This window comes from Nomascus leucogenys, chromosome 18 (assembly GCF_006542625.1).
Source record: "Nomascus leucogenys isolate Asia chromosome 18, Asia_NLE_v1, whole genome shotgun sequence".
Taxonomy (NCBI): domain Eukaryota; kingdom Metazoa; phylum Chordata; class Mammalia; order Primates; family Hylobatidae; genus Nomascus; species Nomascus leucogenys.
Window position 1 is genome coordinate 84,221,373 of NC_044398.1, and position 12,848 is coordinate 84,234,220.

The following is a 12,848-nucleotide window of genomic DNA, read 5'->3' on the forward strand; positions in this document are numbered from 1 at the left end:
GCCTTCTGCTAGCTTTTGAATGTGTTTGTTCTTGCTTTTCTAGTTCTTTTCATTGTGATGTTAGGGTGTCAATTTTGGATCGTTCCTGCTTTCTGTTGTGGGCATTTAGTGCTATAAATTTCCCTCTACACACTGCTTTGAACGTGTCCCAGAGATTCTGGTATGTTGTGTCTTTGTTCTCGTTGGTTTCAAAGAACATCTTTGTTTCTGCCTTCATTTCATTATGTACCCAATAGTCATTCAGGAGCAGGTTGTTCAGTTTCCATGTTGTTGAGCGGTTTTGAGTGAGTTTCTTAATCCTGAGTTCTAGTTTGATTGCACTGTGGTCTGAGAGACAGTTTGTTATAATTTCTGTTCTTTTACATTTGCTGAGGAGTGCTTTACTTCCAACTATGTGGTCAATTTTGGAATAGGTGTGGTGTGGTCCTGAAAAAATGTATATTCTGTTGATTTGGGGTGGAGAGTTCTGTAGATGTCTATTAGGTCCACTTTGTGCAGAGCTGAGTTCAATTCCTGGATATCCTTGTTAACTTTCTGTCTCGTTGATCTGTCTAATGTTGACAGTGGGGTGTTAAAATCTCCCATTATTATTGTGTGGGAGTTTAAGTCCCTTTGTAGGTCACTCAGGACTTGCTTTATGAATCTGGGTGCTCCTGTATTGGGTGCATATATATTTAGGATAGTTATCTCTTCTTGTTGAATTGATCCCTTTACCATTATGTAATGGCCTTCTTTGTCTCTTTTGGTCTTTGTTGGTTTAAAGTCTATTTTATCAGAGACTAGGATTGCAACCCCTGCCTTTTTTTATTTTCCATTTGCTTGATAGATCATCCTCCATCCCTTTATTTTGAGTCTATGTGTGTCTCTGCACGGGAGATGGGTTTCCTGAATACAGCACACTGATGGGTCTTGACTCCTTATCCAGTTTGCCAGTCTGTGTCTTTGAATTGGAGCATTTAGCCCATTTACATTTAAAGTTAATATTGTTATGTGTGAATCTGATCCTGTCATTATGATGTTAGTTGGTTATTTTGCTCGTTAGTTGATGCAGTTTCTTCCTAGCCTTGATGGTCTTTACAATTTGGCATGTTTTTGCAGTGGCTGGTGTCCGTTGTTCCTTTCCATGTTTAGTGCTTCCTTCAGGAGCTCTTTTAGGGCAGGCCTGGTGGTGACAAAATCACTCAGCATTTGCTTGTCTATAAAGTATTTTATTTCTCCTTCACTTATGAAGCTTAGTTTGGCTGGATATGAAATTCTGGGTTGAAAATTCTTTTCTTTAAGAATGTTGAATATCAGCCCCCACTCTCTTCTGGCTTGTAGAGTTTCTGCTGAGAGATCAGCTGTTAGTCTGATGGGCTTCCCTTTGTGATAGCCTGACCTTTCTCTCTGGCCACCCTTAACATTTTTTCCTTCATTTCAGCTTTGGTGAATCTAACAATTATGTGTCTTGGAGTTGCTCTTCTTGAGGAGTATCTTTGTGGCGTTCTCTGTATTTCCTGAATCTAAATGTTGGCCTGCCTTGCTAGATTGGGGAACTTCTCCTGGATAATATCTTGCAGAGTGTTTTCCAAGTTGGTTCCATTCTCCCCGTCATTTTCAGGTACACCAGTCAGACGTAGATTTGGTCTTTTCACATAGTCCCGATTTTCTTGGAGGCTTTGTTCATTTCTTTTTATTCTTTTTTCTCTAAACTTCCCTTCTTACTTCATTTCATTCATTTCATCTTCCATCACTGATACCCTTTCTTCCAGTTGATCGCATCGGCTCCCGAGGCTTCTGCAATCTTCGCGTAGTTCTCAAAACTTGGCTTTCAGTTCCATCAGCTCCTTTAAGCCCTTCTCTCCATTGGTTATTCTAGTTATCCATTCGTCTAATTTTTTTTCAAAGTTTTTAACTTCTTTGCGATTGTTTTGAATTTCCTCCCGTAGCTCGGAGTAGTTCGATCGTTTGAAGCCTTCTTCTCTCAACTCGTCGAAGTCATTCTCCATCCAGCTTTGTTCCGTTGCTGGTGAGGAACTGCGTTCCTTTGGAGGAGGAGAGGTGCTCTGCTTTTTAGAATTTCCAGTTTTTCTGCTCTGTTTTTTCCCCATCTTTGTGGTTTTATCTACTTTGGGTCTTTGATGATGGTGTTGTACAGATGGGTTTTTGGTGTGGATGTCCTTTCTGTTTGTTAGTTTTCCTTCTACCAGACAGGACCCTCAGCTGCAGGTCTGTTGGAGTTTTCTAGAGGTCCACTCCAGACCCTGTTTGGCTGAGTGTCAGCAGCGGTGGCTGCAGAACAGTGGATTTTCATGAGACCACAAATTCAGCTGTCTGATAGTTCCTCTGGAAGTTTTGTCTCAGAGGAGTACCCGGCTGAGTGAGGTGTCAGTCTGTCCCTACTAGGGGGTGCCTCCCAGTTAGGCTGCTTGGGGGTCAGGGACCCACTTTAGGAGGCAGTCTGTCCGTTCTCAGATATCCAGCTGCGTGCTGAGAGAACCACTACTCTCTTCAAAGCTGTCAGGGATATTTAAGTCTGCAGAGGTTCCTGCTGAATTTTTGTTTGTCTGTGCCCTGCCCCCAGAGGTGGAGCCTACAGAGGCAGGCAGGCCTCCTTGAGCTGTGGTGGGCTCCAACCAGTTCGAACTTCCTGGCTGCTTTGTTTACCTAAGCAAGCCTGGGCAATGGCGGGTGCCCCTCCCCCAGCCTCGCTGCCACCTTGCAGTTTGATCTCAGGCTGCTGTGCTAGCAATCAGCGAGATTCCATGGGCATAGGACCCTCCGAGCCAGGTGTGGGACACAATCTCCTGGTGTGCGACACAATCTCCCGGTGTGCCATTTTCCAAGCTCGTTGGAAAAGCGCAGTATTAGTGTGGGACTGACCCGATTTTCCAGGTGCCGTCTGTCACCCCTTTCTTTGACTAGGAAAGGGAATTCCCTGACCCCTTGTGCTTCCCGAGTGAGGCAATGCCTCGCCCTGCTTTGGCTCACGCACAGTGCACTGCACCAACTGTCCTGCACCCACTGTTTGGCACTCCCTAGTAAGATGAACCCGGTACCTCAAATGGAAATGCAGAAATCACCCATCTTCTGTGCCGCTCACGCTGGGAGCCGTAGACCAGAGCTGTTCCTCTTCGGCCATCTTGGCTCCACCAGCACCCTGCATATTAACCTGAAGCCTAACTGTATTAAATCTGTTTAGAATTTCAGCCTGCACATTCTTGTTAAAATATTCCATGTGTTTGAGAACCACCAACGATGAAGATGATGAGACCCTTGTTATCACAGCTCAGATTATGGTAAATGAGCTCATGTCAACCTTCTCCATTTACTTCAGGGTGTTACAAATTTTGACACAGCATTTCTTTTAGACTTCAACTTTGTAAATTGTTGACTCATATTCTCTTCTTATGTGGAAGTTTCTACATTTCCTCATCACCCAAATTCTTGACAATTACATATTATTGTCATGGCAGAATTATCAACTTTATCTTCAGAATTCTGTTTTGAGATTTAAAATTTTGTTTACAACTCAGTTTTCTACTTGTATTCCTCTTTTATTCAAAGAAAAAAATAAAAGTTATGAATTAACAGTGTTGTGAAAGGTGTACTCATGGCATAAAATCTTCTGGGGGGCAGTTATAGAGTTTTAGATAAGCACACATGTGTTTAAAGCTTGAATTACACATTATAGTTCAAGACCAAATATGTGATCTTCACATCTCAGTAATGGATGTCTGGTAGTTTTGGTTTAGTTTGGTGGTTTTTAGGTTAGGGAGAGGTGAACTTTTTTTTCCTGATTCAGGTTATTAAAGTCCTGCCTATAAAAATATCATTTATTTTGGCTAGGGTATTTTGTTTGCTGACAACAGGTCTTTGGAAGGCAAAAGAACCAGCTCACTGACTGGGAGCTCTTAAGATATTTCTGATCTGGATTACTTGGAATCAGGGGTCTCAGAAGCCACAGTCCTCAAAAAAACAAAACAAAACAAAACCCAGAGAGAGAGAGAGAGAGAGACAGAGAGAGAGAGAGGAGAGAGAGAGAGAGAGAGAGAGAGAGGCTGTCGGTGGACAGTGAAATAGCCCAGCAACTCTGAGTGTCTTGTGACTTCTCACCTTCTTGGTGAAAATTGATCAGAGCTGTGAGGACGGGCTGCCCCTGTCCAGAGTGTCAAGAACAAAGTTATCTGTCCATGTGAGGAGTAAATGTAAAATGGATCCCTGAATCCCAACAAATGATTCATCCGTCTGCACAATTCAATGAGCTTGCCTTCATGTCTTCCCCCCAAGCTTACACCATAACTTCTGGGACTGGATCCTAGGGAAAACATGGTTCCCATCTGTCATCCTAACTCTAGGTAAACATAGACATAGGCAGCACTAATGTCTACAATGCAAAAACTGATTTTAGTAAATCCTCACTTAAAGTGCTGTTTGTAGTCTTGCTTTGATTAATAACTGCTACCTAAGGACAGTCTATCTTAGGGAGAATTAACACTGTCAAATTCTTCAGTTGGCTAGATACTGACAGTTAAGTAGAGAGAAAACAGAGTCCCTTCTGACAAATGAAATTCATGTCCTGTTTCTTACTGGAAAGCAAGAATGATTGGAGATAATCCAACACTTCAAATGATTATCATTGATAACTGGAGGTAAAAATGACCGTGCTTCAAAATGTGTTCCCAGAGTTCTACTTTCAGCTTCAGTTTAGATTTTAGTCCTGCCGTATTATATTATGATCATGAAGTAATGAGTTATTTTATTTTAAAGAACTCTTGAATGTTCCAAGATTCTCTAGTGATGTTGAATTTTGTTACTCCAGGATTTGTCCATGAAGCAAGGCAAAGTTACCTCTATTTTTTTCATTTTCTTCCATCCAGGAACTACTGCTAGTGATCATATGAGAACAAAGACCCTTGATATGTAATAACCGTCAAATGCCAAGATTCTGGCTGCCATTGCCAGTGCCTTGCTGGAGTTTTTGAACTTAGCTTCTGGGTCAAAGCATCTAGAAAGCAGTTTGATTAATATATGCATTAAAAGATGCATGCCCATGTTGCAAAATAAACTGGAAAAATAAATAGCAGCTTCTTTGGCTGGCTTTGGTGGTGTATTGCTTTGGATAGAATTCCAAATGGAAATTCAGATGGCTCTTAAAACAAGATAGTGAGCATTTAGATCCCTGAGCTGAGGCTGCAGATAAAATTGAGGCAGAGCATAGAAGAGAGGGATAGTGGTCTGCAGTTGGGCTGTCCAGCTCATTTCCAGTCTCCCAGCTGGTGGTGTCAAGTGGTTCTCTAGCTCACTCTATGGAGCTCAGTGTTCTTCACTCATCATCAGGGCCTCCCTGAAAAAATGGGAGTTGCATAACTGTCTGCTCTATTTCTTTTCTTAAAAATGCTTTAGAAACTGTAAAGTTTTCTGCAAATATAAGGTATTGTTCTGCCATCTGCATAGGGTTTAATAGCATCCTCCCAAACTCACATTCACTTGGAACTTCAGAATGTGACCTTATTCAGAAATAGGGTCTCTGTGTATTTAATAATTAGTTAAGATGAAGTCATACTAGATAGGGTGGGTCCTAAGTCCAGTGTCTGACGTTCTCATAAGAGGAGAGGACTCTCATACACAGAGGTGCACAGGAAAGAACGTCGTGTGATGATGAGAGCAGAGATGGAACAGCACAGCTACAAGCTAAAGAACACCAAGGACTGCTGGCAACTACCAGAAGCTAGGAAAGGCATGGAGCAGAGGCATTCCCAGTAGATGACAGTAACAAGCCTCAGTTGTGACAACCAGAAAAGGCTTCTCTCAGAGTCTCCAGAGAAAAACAATCCTGCTGACACCTTGATTTCAGATTTCTGGCCTCCAGAACTGTGAGAGAATGAATTCCTGCTCCTCGATTGGTGATAATTTGTTACGGCAGTGCCAGGAAATTTTCTTACCTCTTTTGGATGATAGTTACTTTGTGTCCCACACTATCCTAAAACAGGTATGAAGAATACAAAAGTTGATCAAAATGTATCCAAGGATGGGCAGGAGGTTTTTATGTCTGCTATTTTTTTTTTTTTTTCCTAATCATGGACATTTTTGACCAGCTCATCTTATTCGGTTAGAATAGGCAAATAGGTTTCTAGAAGAAAAACTGGGTTGTTATGGATTAAGGTGATGGATGGATTATATATGTCGAGTCTACTTTAGTTGCAAGTAACCCCCCAAAATCAAATTCAAGTGAAATTTAACAGATATCATTAGGTTCGTTTCTCCACATCTCAGCTTTCTTTCTCTTTTTCTGCCGACTTCAACTTCTCTTGTTGCTGATGGCTTCTCCATGGAAGCTTCCTTCCAGGGAGCCACAAGGAGCACAGATGCAGGCAAGTCCAGTTTATTTTGTCCTCACTGGCACATCTTACAGCAGTGGTTCCTAACTAGGGTTAATTTTGCACCCCACCCCCATGGAAATTTGTCAATGTCTAGAAATATTTTTGGTTGTCACAACTGGGGCTTGTTACTGGCATCTATTGGAAATGCTACTGAATATCCTAGAATGTACAAGATAGCTCCCATAACAGACAATTATCCAGAACACAATGTCAAGAGGGCCGATATTGAGAAACTCTGTCTTAGAACATCTTTCCTGAAAGTGCTGGTGGAGATGTTTCAAGAGGACTCCAATCTGCCAAGTTTTGGTCATGTGCCCAACCTTTAGCCAATCAAAGTGGCCAGAATAACAACCACTGGCCATATCACTGACCAGGTGTGGGGCCAAACGACTAACCCCTCAAGACTCCATAGGTGATGGGTGGGCTCCAAAGGGAAGAACACTTGGGAGAAAATGTGTGCTCACTACAAATTGGTTTAAGGACAGATGGAGGAGCTCAGACTCTTTTGACTAAATATTACTTATTACTTAAAGGAAATGAGGCAATCTTGATCATGGCTCAGCCCCAAAGCAGCACTCGGAGGGCTTTATTGTGTCTTCAGTAAATGTTTATTGGAGGTCTTGTCTGTGCCAGGTTCTGGGGCCAGGAATGTGAACTTCACTGTCAGAGCTGCTACACTGTGGTAACCCTTGCAGGCTACAGAGCAGTGCGGTGGGGGGAGGGGGAGGGGGGATATGGGGATATAAGCAAACACCCACACAAAACTGCTAAGAAAGAGAAGAGCCCATGAGAGAGAGTAATAAGAATGACCTATTTTGGGTAAATGGGAAACATCATAAGGCATAGGTAAGAGCAAAGGTGATAACTGTGGGTTTGTGCAGAAATGTCAGCTAGTAGCTACTGGTTGGGACCAAGGCTATCTGTCCCTCACCTAGACAGATCCATTTTAAATAGTCATTGGTTTTGAAAAGCAGAGAGTTTGTTTATTTTTGTCTCTCTAATCTGATTCTGAGAAGACCATGAAAGAAAACAGAGAAAGCAAAATACCTAAATTGTTCTAATTTAATAGAGGCTTGAAGGAAGACAGACTATTAAAAGTGCCCTGAGGAAGCCTCACCTAAGAACTGCAGCATGGGTCTGCGATAAGGTTTCAGAGCCCTGTCCCTGCACACACAGCCATCTCTTCATAGGAGCACTAATGGGAGAGAGTGGATTTAACTGTGTGATGCTGTTGGCCTTGGCCAGAGAATGCCAATGTTAGTTAGGAACAGGTCAGAGAGGGAACGTGACTTAAAAAAAAAATTGCAAGTTTCCCATTTAAAGTACACAATTCAATGGTTTTTAGTATATTCACAGATATGTGCAACAATCATCACAATCAATTTTTAGATAATTTTTAACACCCGCTATTGGCAGTCACTCTTGTTTTCCCCCAACTCCCCAGCATTAGGAGACACCAATCTGCTTTCTGTCTCTAGGATTTGCCTGTTCTGGACATATCATACAGATGGAGTCACATAATATGTTGCCTTTTGTGTCACATATTATGTGTCTTACCAGTCACATAGTATCTGACTTCTTTCACTTAGCATGTATTTTCGAGATCCATCCACAATGTAGTATATATCAGTATGTCATTCATTTTTATGGATGAATAATATTCCATTATAGAGATGTACCACATTTTACTCGTCCATTCATCAGTCAGGGACATTTGGGTTGTTTCCAGCAATGATTTTTATTAGTTTTATGAGCCAGGTGAGCAAGGGAAGCAATAAGGCCAAATCTGTCCCATGGTTGAGCTACCTGTAAGCCACTCTGGCCATATGGTAGGCAGGGGAGAGACGTCTTTCACTTGATGGTGGCTCAGGGCTTGTTTGTAAATTTCAATTGTCAGAAATGCCCCCTGCCCTTCTTCCATGGACATCTGGATTTGGTTATGCTGACCACTCAGCACCTTTTGCAATATCATTAGTTCCTGTGTTGTCCTTTCCTCTGACACTGTAGATTTATCATTGTCAGTGGTTTTGGCTCCACCAGCCTCAAACAGTACCTCTTCAAGTGCTAGATAACCTCTGTAGCAGTGTAGAGATTTGCAGCATAATCGTGTATAATAAACTCCTATGTAGTTGCCTTATTTTGCATTGAAAAACCTTTGATATTCAACAATGTCATTCAGTGTTAATGATTCCTATAGGCATCATTCCGTACGATTTGAAAAATCACTTTGACATATTAACCCATTTAATTTTCATTTCTGTGCTGAGAGGTAATAAGTTGAACACTACTGTCCTCACTTGGCAGAAAAGTTGAGACTTAGAAGCGTCGAGGAAGCCACAGCATTGGCTCCAGAATCCAGGTTTCCTGGCAGATCCTCCATTCCTCTTTCCTAAGGGACCACACTGATTTCCACGGTGCCATGCAAACCACAGCAAAATGTGGCCAAATTGGTCTGCAAAAGAAAACACCTGTGCATGTGTGTCAGGGTCCTGAATCCTTTTGCTATCCCAGTGGAGGGACACTGAAGCCTTGTTCTTATTTGGAGACAGTACTGGCATCTTTGTTCCTGCCTGCTTTTCCTCTAGTACCACAGATATATTTAAAATGCCACTTAGTCTAAACGAGGTTGTTGAATGGGTTTTTACAATCTCAGTGACTAGCTAATTGTAGCTGCTGGGCACACGCTCTTATTTCTGTTGACGTACTGTAGGAGTGCCAGGACTGGAAAGTGTTGTCTGTGGGAGAGAGAGACACCAGCAAGAGGGGAGACAAGTGGGCTCAGGGTAGCAGAGGGAGGGTTTTGTTCTTGGTAGTGTTTTCTTTGTTTGACTATTGTAAAGTGGTAAAATTGTTTCTGATTTTCCATTAAACTGCTGTTGGAAAACCAGGAGAGCATGCATAGCATCAATACACATTTCTCTTTAATTCTCATTTTGACCTTTCATTGTAACTCCTTTTTCCTGTAAGCTACCGTTAAATATGCAAACCAATTAACCTAACGTTCATCTCTTTCATTTATCCTCCCAACTTCCAAAATAATACATGGTAAAATTGTACCTATTTTCCCATCCTCCTCACAAAAGACATAAAAATCACAAAAATTATACAATCACCACTCAGCAACTGAAATACCAAGATGTCAGGATGATCCATCCACAGACACAATAATAGCCGGTGTTTGATATAAGTTTGTCCTGCCTAGTAAACTCCATGTCAATAGGATTATGCCCTATTGTTAGTTTCTGCATCCTCAGGCAGGGCCCACCCAGCATGGGGATTTCACAGAGCAGACACTCCATAAATACTTGTGGGATGAGTGAATCAGTGCACATAGTAGGCTCAACAAACATTTGATTGATTCCATCCACTTCTCTCCAGTTTAAAATAGTTTTGTCACCAGGCGCAGTGGTTCAAGTCTGTAATCCCAGCACTTTGGATGGCTGAAGCAGGTGGATTGCATGAGTTCGAGGCCAGCCTGGGTAATGTGGCGAAACCTCATCTCTACAAAAAATAAAAAAATTAGTTTTCCATGGTCCTCACACCCTGGTCAGCCAGTTGCTCCTCGTAGTCTTCCCAAAGGAGATCATTATTCCCTATGATGGCCTTCAGCTCCTCATGACTATCCCACTCGCTGCTGTAGATGTCCTGCAGGGTTTCTGATACTCTTTTTGAATTTTCATGCATCACTTTAGTGGCACTAAGGAAGTTCTTGAGGTCCTTGTATAGCTTGTGGTCTTCTGCCTGTTGTTGGCAGAAGTTTTCAGCACTTTGTTCAAATTGTTCACCTTTGGTTTAGTACTTCGCCCAGTTCAGTGAGATTAAGGAGAGAATTGACAAGCGGGGTTGAAAACTCGTGGATTATGACAGTGCCCAACATCACCTGGACGCAGTGCAGAATGCCAAGAAGAAAGATGAGGCCAAGACTGCCAAGGCAGAGGAAGAGTTCAACAAAGCCCAGACTGTGTTTGAAGATCTGAACCAAGAACTACTAGACCAGCTGCCTATTCTTTATAATAGTCATGTTGGCTGCTATGTGACCATCTTCCAAAACATTTCCAACTTGAGGGATGTCTTCTACAGGGAAATGAGCAAGCTGAACCACAATCTCTATGAGGTGATGAGCAAACTGGAGAAGCAACATTCCAATAAAGTCTTTGTGGTGAAGGGACTATCAAGCAGCAGCAGGCTCTCTTTAGTCATTTATCCCCCAGTTCAGACATCTATGGCCTCCAGTCCTCTTACCTCACCTACTAGTCCCCCTACACTTTCCTTGAAGAGTGAGAGTGAATCTGTCGCAACAACTGAAGATCTGGCGCCTGATGCAGCCCAGGGGGAAGATAATTCTGAGATCAAGGAGCCCTTAGAAGATGAGGAAATAGAGAAGGAAGGATCTGAAGCAAGCTCCTCTGAGGAAGAAGAGCCTCTACCAGCCTGCAATGGCCCTGCCCAGGCCCAGCCCTCTCCTACCATTGGGAGTGGCAAGTCCCAGGAGGAAGTTCTCCCTAGCTCCCCAGCTCCATCACCAGGCAGAACCCTGAGCCCTTCAGGGCGGCCTTCATCATCTGCCACAGAAGTAGTCCTCCGAACCTGCACCGCAAGTGAAGGATCTGAACAACCAAAGAAGAGAGCCTCTATCCAGAGGACCTCAGCACCTCCTAGTAGGCCTCCTCCACCCAGAGCCACTCCAAGCCCCAGGCTCTCCTCAGGGAACATACCCTCCAGCCCTCCAGCCTCTGGAGGGGGTTCACCCACCAGCCCTATGGTCTCCTTGGGGACTGAGACGCCAAGTCCTAGGACCTCCCTAGAGGTCTCTCCTAATCCAGAACTACCAGAGAAGCTAGTAAGAACTCCTGAGGTAAAAAAAATGAAAACATCCACAATCAGAACCCCGAAGAACTTTGCACTTTTCCCACCTTAATGATATCTCAGATTGCTTCAGAGCCTGGAGAGGCAAAGAAGATGGAAGACAAGGAAGAGGATAATAAGCTTGTCTTAGCTGACCCCTCGGAGGGCCAAGACCAGCTTTAAGTCTCCACGGTACCAGACAAGAGCAACCTCACAGCACCTGAACCTCAAGAAGAGGTATCTACAAATGAAAATGCACAACTCTGAAGAGAAACTGCCAAGACTCCTCTCACCCCACACCTCCCTAAAGAAGCTTTTCAACCAGAGGGTATAGGTCAGAGGGATATAAGAGCCAGCAACCATCCCTGGGTTCTCAGTAGGAATGCTGGTGCTCTCTAAAGACCTGACATTAATGGAGGCAGAGTAGAAGCCTTATGGGAGAGATGGAGGGAGGCAGGCTGAAGAGAAGAGAACATTAGACTCAAGGAATATATAATTCAGGTTTTAGCATTATTAGAATAAGACTTTATACATTAAAGTGGAACTATAATCACTATAAAAAGCAAAAGCATCTATAGATAGACACTTGTCTATACAGAAACATAATCACACATACTCAGAGATAGTGAACAAATCTGTCTTTGACTTACAACCCGTTTTGCAAGACTTAAAGCCAGAAGAACACATTTTCAGATTGCTAAATAAAGTCTGACTCTGACAAAAAAAAATACAAAAATTCAGTGGGTGTGGTGGCAGGCACCTGTAGTTCCAGCTACTTGGGGACTGAGGCGGGAGGATCACTTGAGCCTGGGACGTCAAGGCTGCAGTGGGGTGGAGCGTTGTGCTCTAGCCTGCGCAACAGCGTAAGACCCTGTCTCAAAAAACAAAAGAAAATAAAACAGTTTTTTCTCCTTATTGAAATAGAAACCCCCCACAACTCTTGACTGTAAAAAATGTCAAAAAATATGCAACTATTGGAGCAAGTATAACTAGTATGTAGGATAGGATCAGACATGACCCTATTCTTGCTCTGACCTCATACCATTTCTCTAAACTTTACTTGGTATTAGGGTGGGGGGCCCTTACATGAAAACTCTGGAAAGCCCTATTATGTTTCTTCTTATTCTTAGGTAACAGCTCATGAAGTAGAGGAGAGGAAACAAACCAAAACAGGTGATTGTTTTAAAGTCTTCCACAGAAAATTTCTGCAGAATTATTTCAGGATAAATCCAAAGTAAGGTATTTTTGCTTAACAGATTTTGGTCTATATCCTAAAATTACATTGCCCAAGAAGATGATCAAGCCAAGTGAGTTGGAATAAACCTAGAATAGGCTAAACTCTTTGTTTTCCCAAATGGCAGGAGAGTGCATTTGATTTAAAATATGGTGAAAGCCATGAAGGCAAGAATCCAAGAAGGGCCCTCATTCATGGCATAGTCAATCCATACTAGGTTTCCCATGAGGTAAACCATGCCACAGGAATAGGCCAGTGAGGGATAAGGAGTCAGAGGCTTGGACCCAGCCTAGGAATCTAGTCCAAATGATAGTGCTTTCCAAATGATAGTGTCCTAACCAGCAGGGCTTTCCAAGGGATAGTATCCTAACCAGCAGGGTGAAAGTGGGTTTGGCCAGTACGGAGGT

The 12,848-nt window shown here is 42.8% G+C and overlaps 1 pseudogene; it reads left to right on the forward strand.

Moving 5' to 3' along the window:
• The first annotated feature begins 10,002 nt into the window (after positions 1–10,002).
• On the forward strand, positions 10,003–11,474 carry LOC100602739 (annotated as a pseudogene).
• Positions 11,475–12,848: the final 1,374 nt, after the last annotated feature.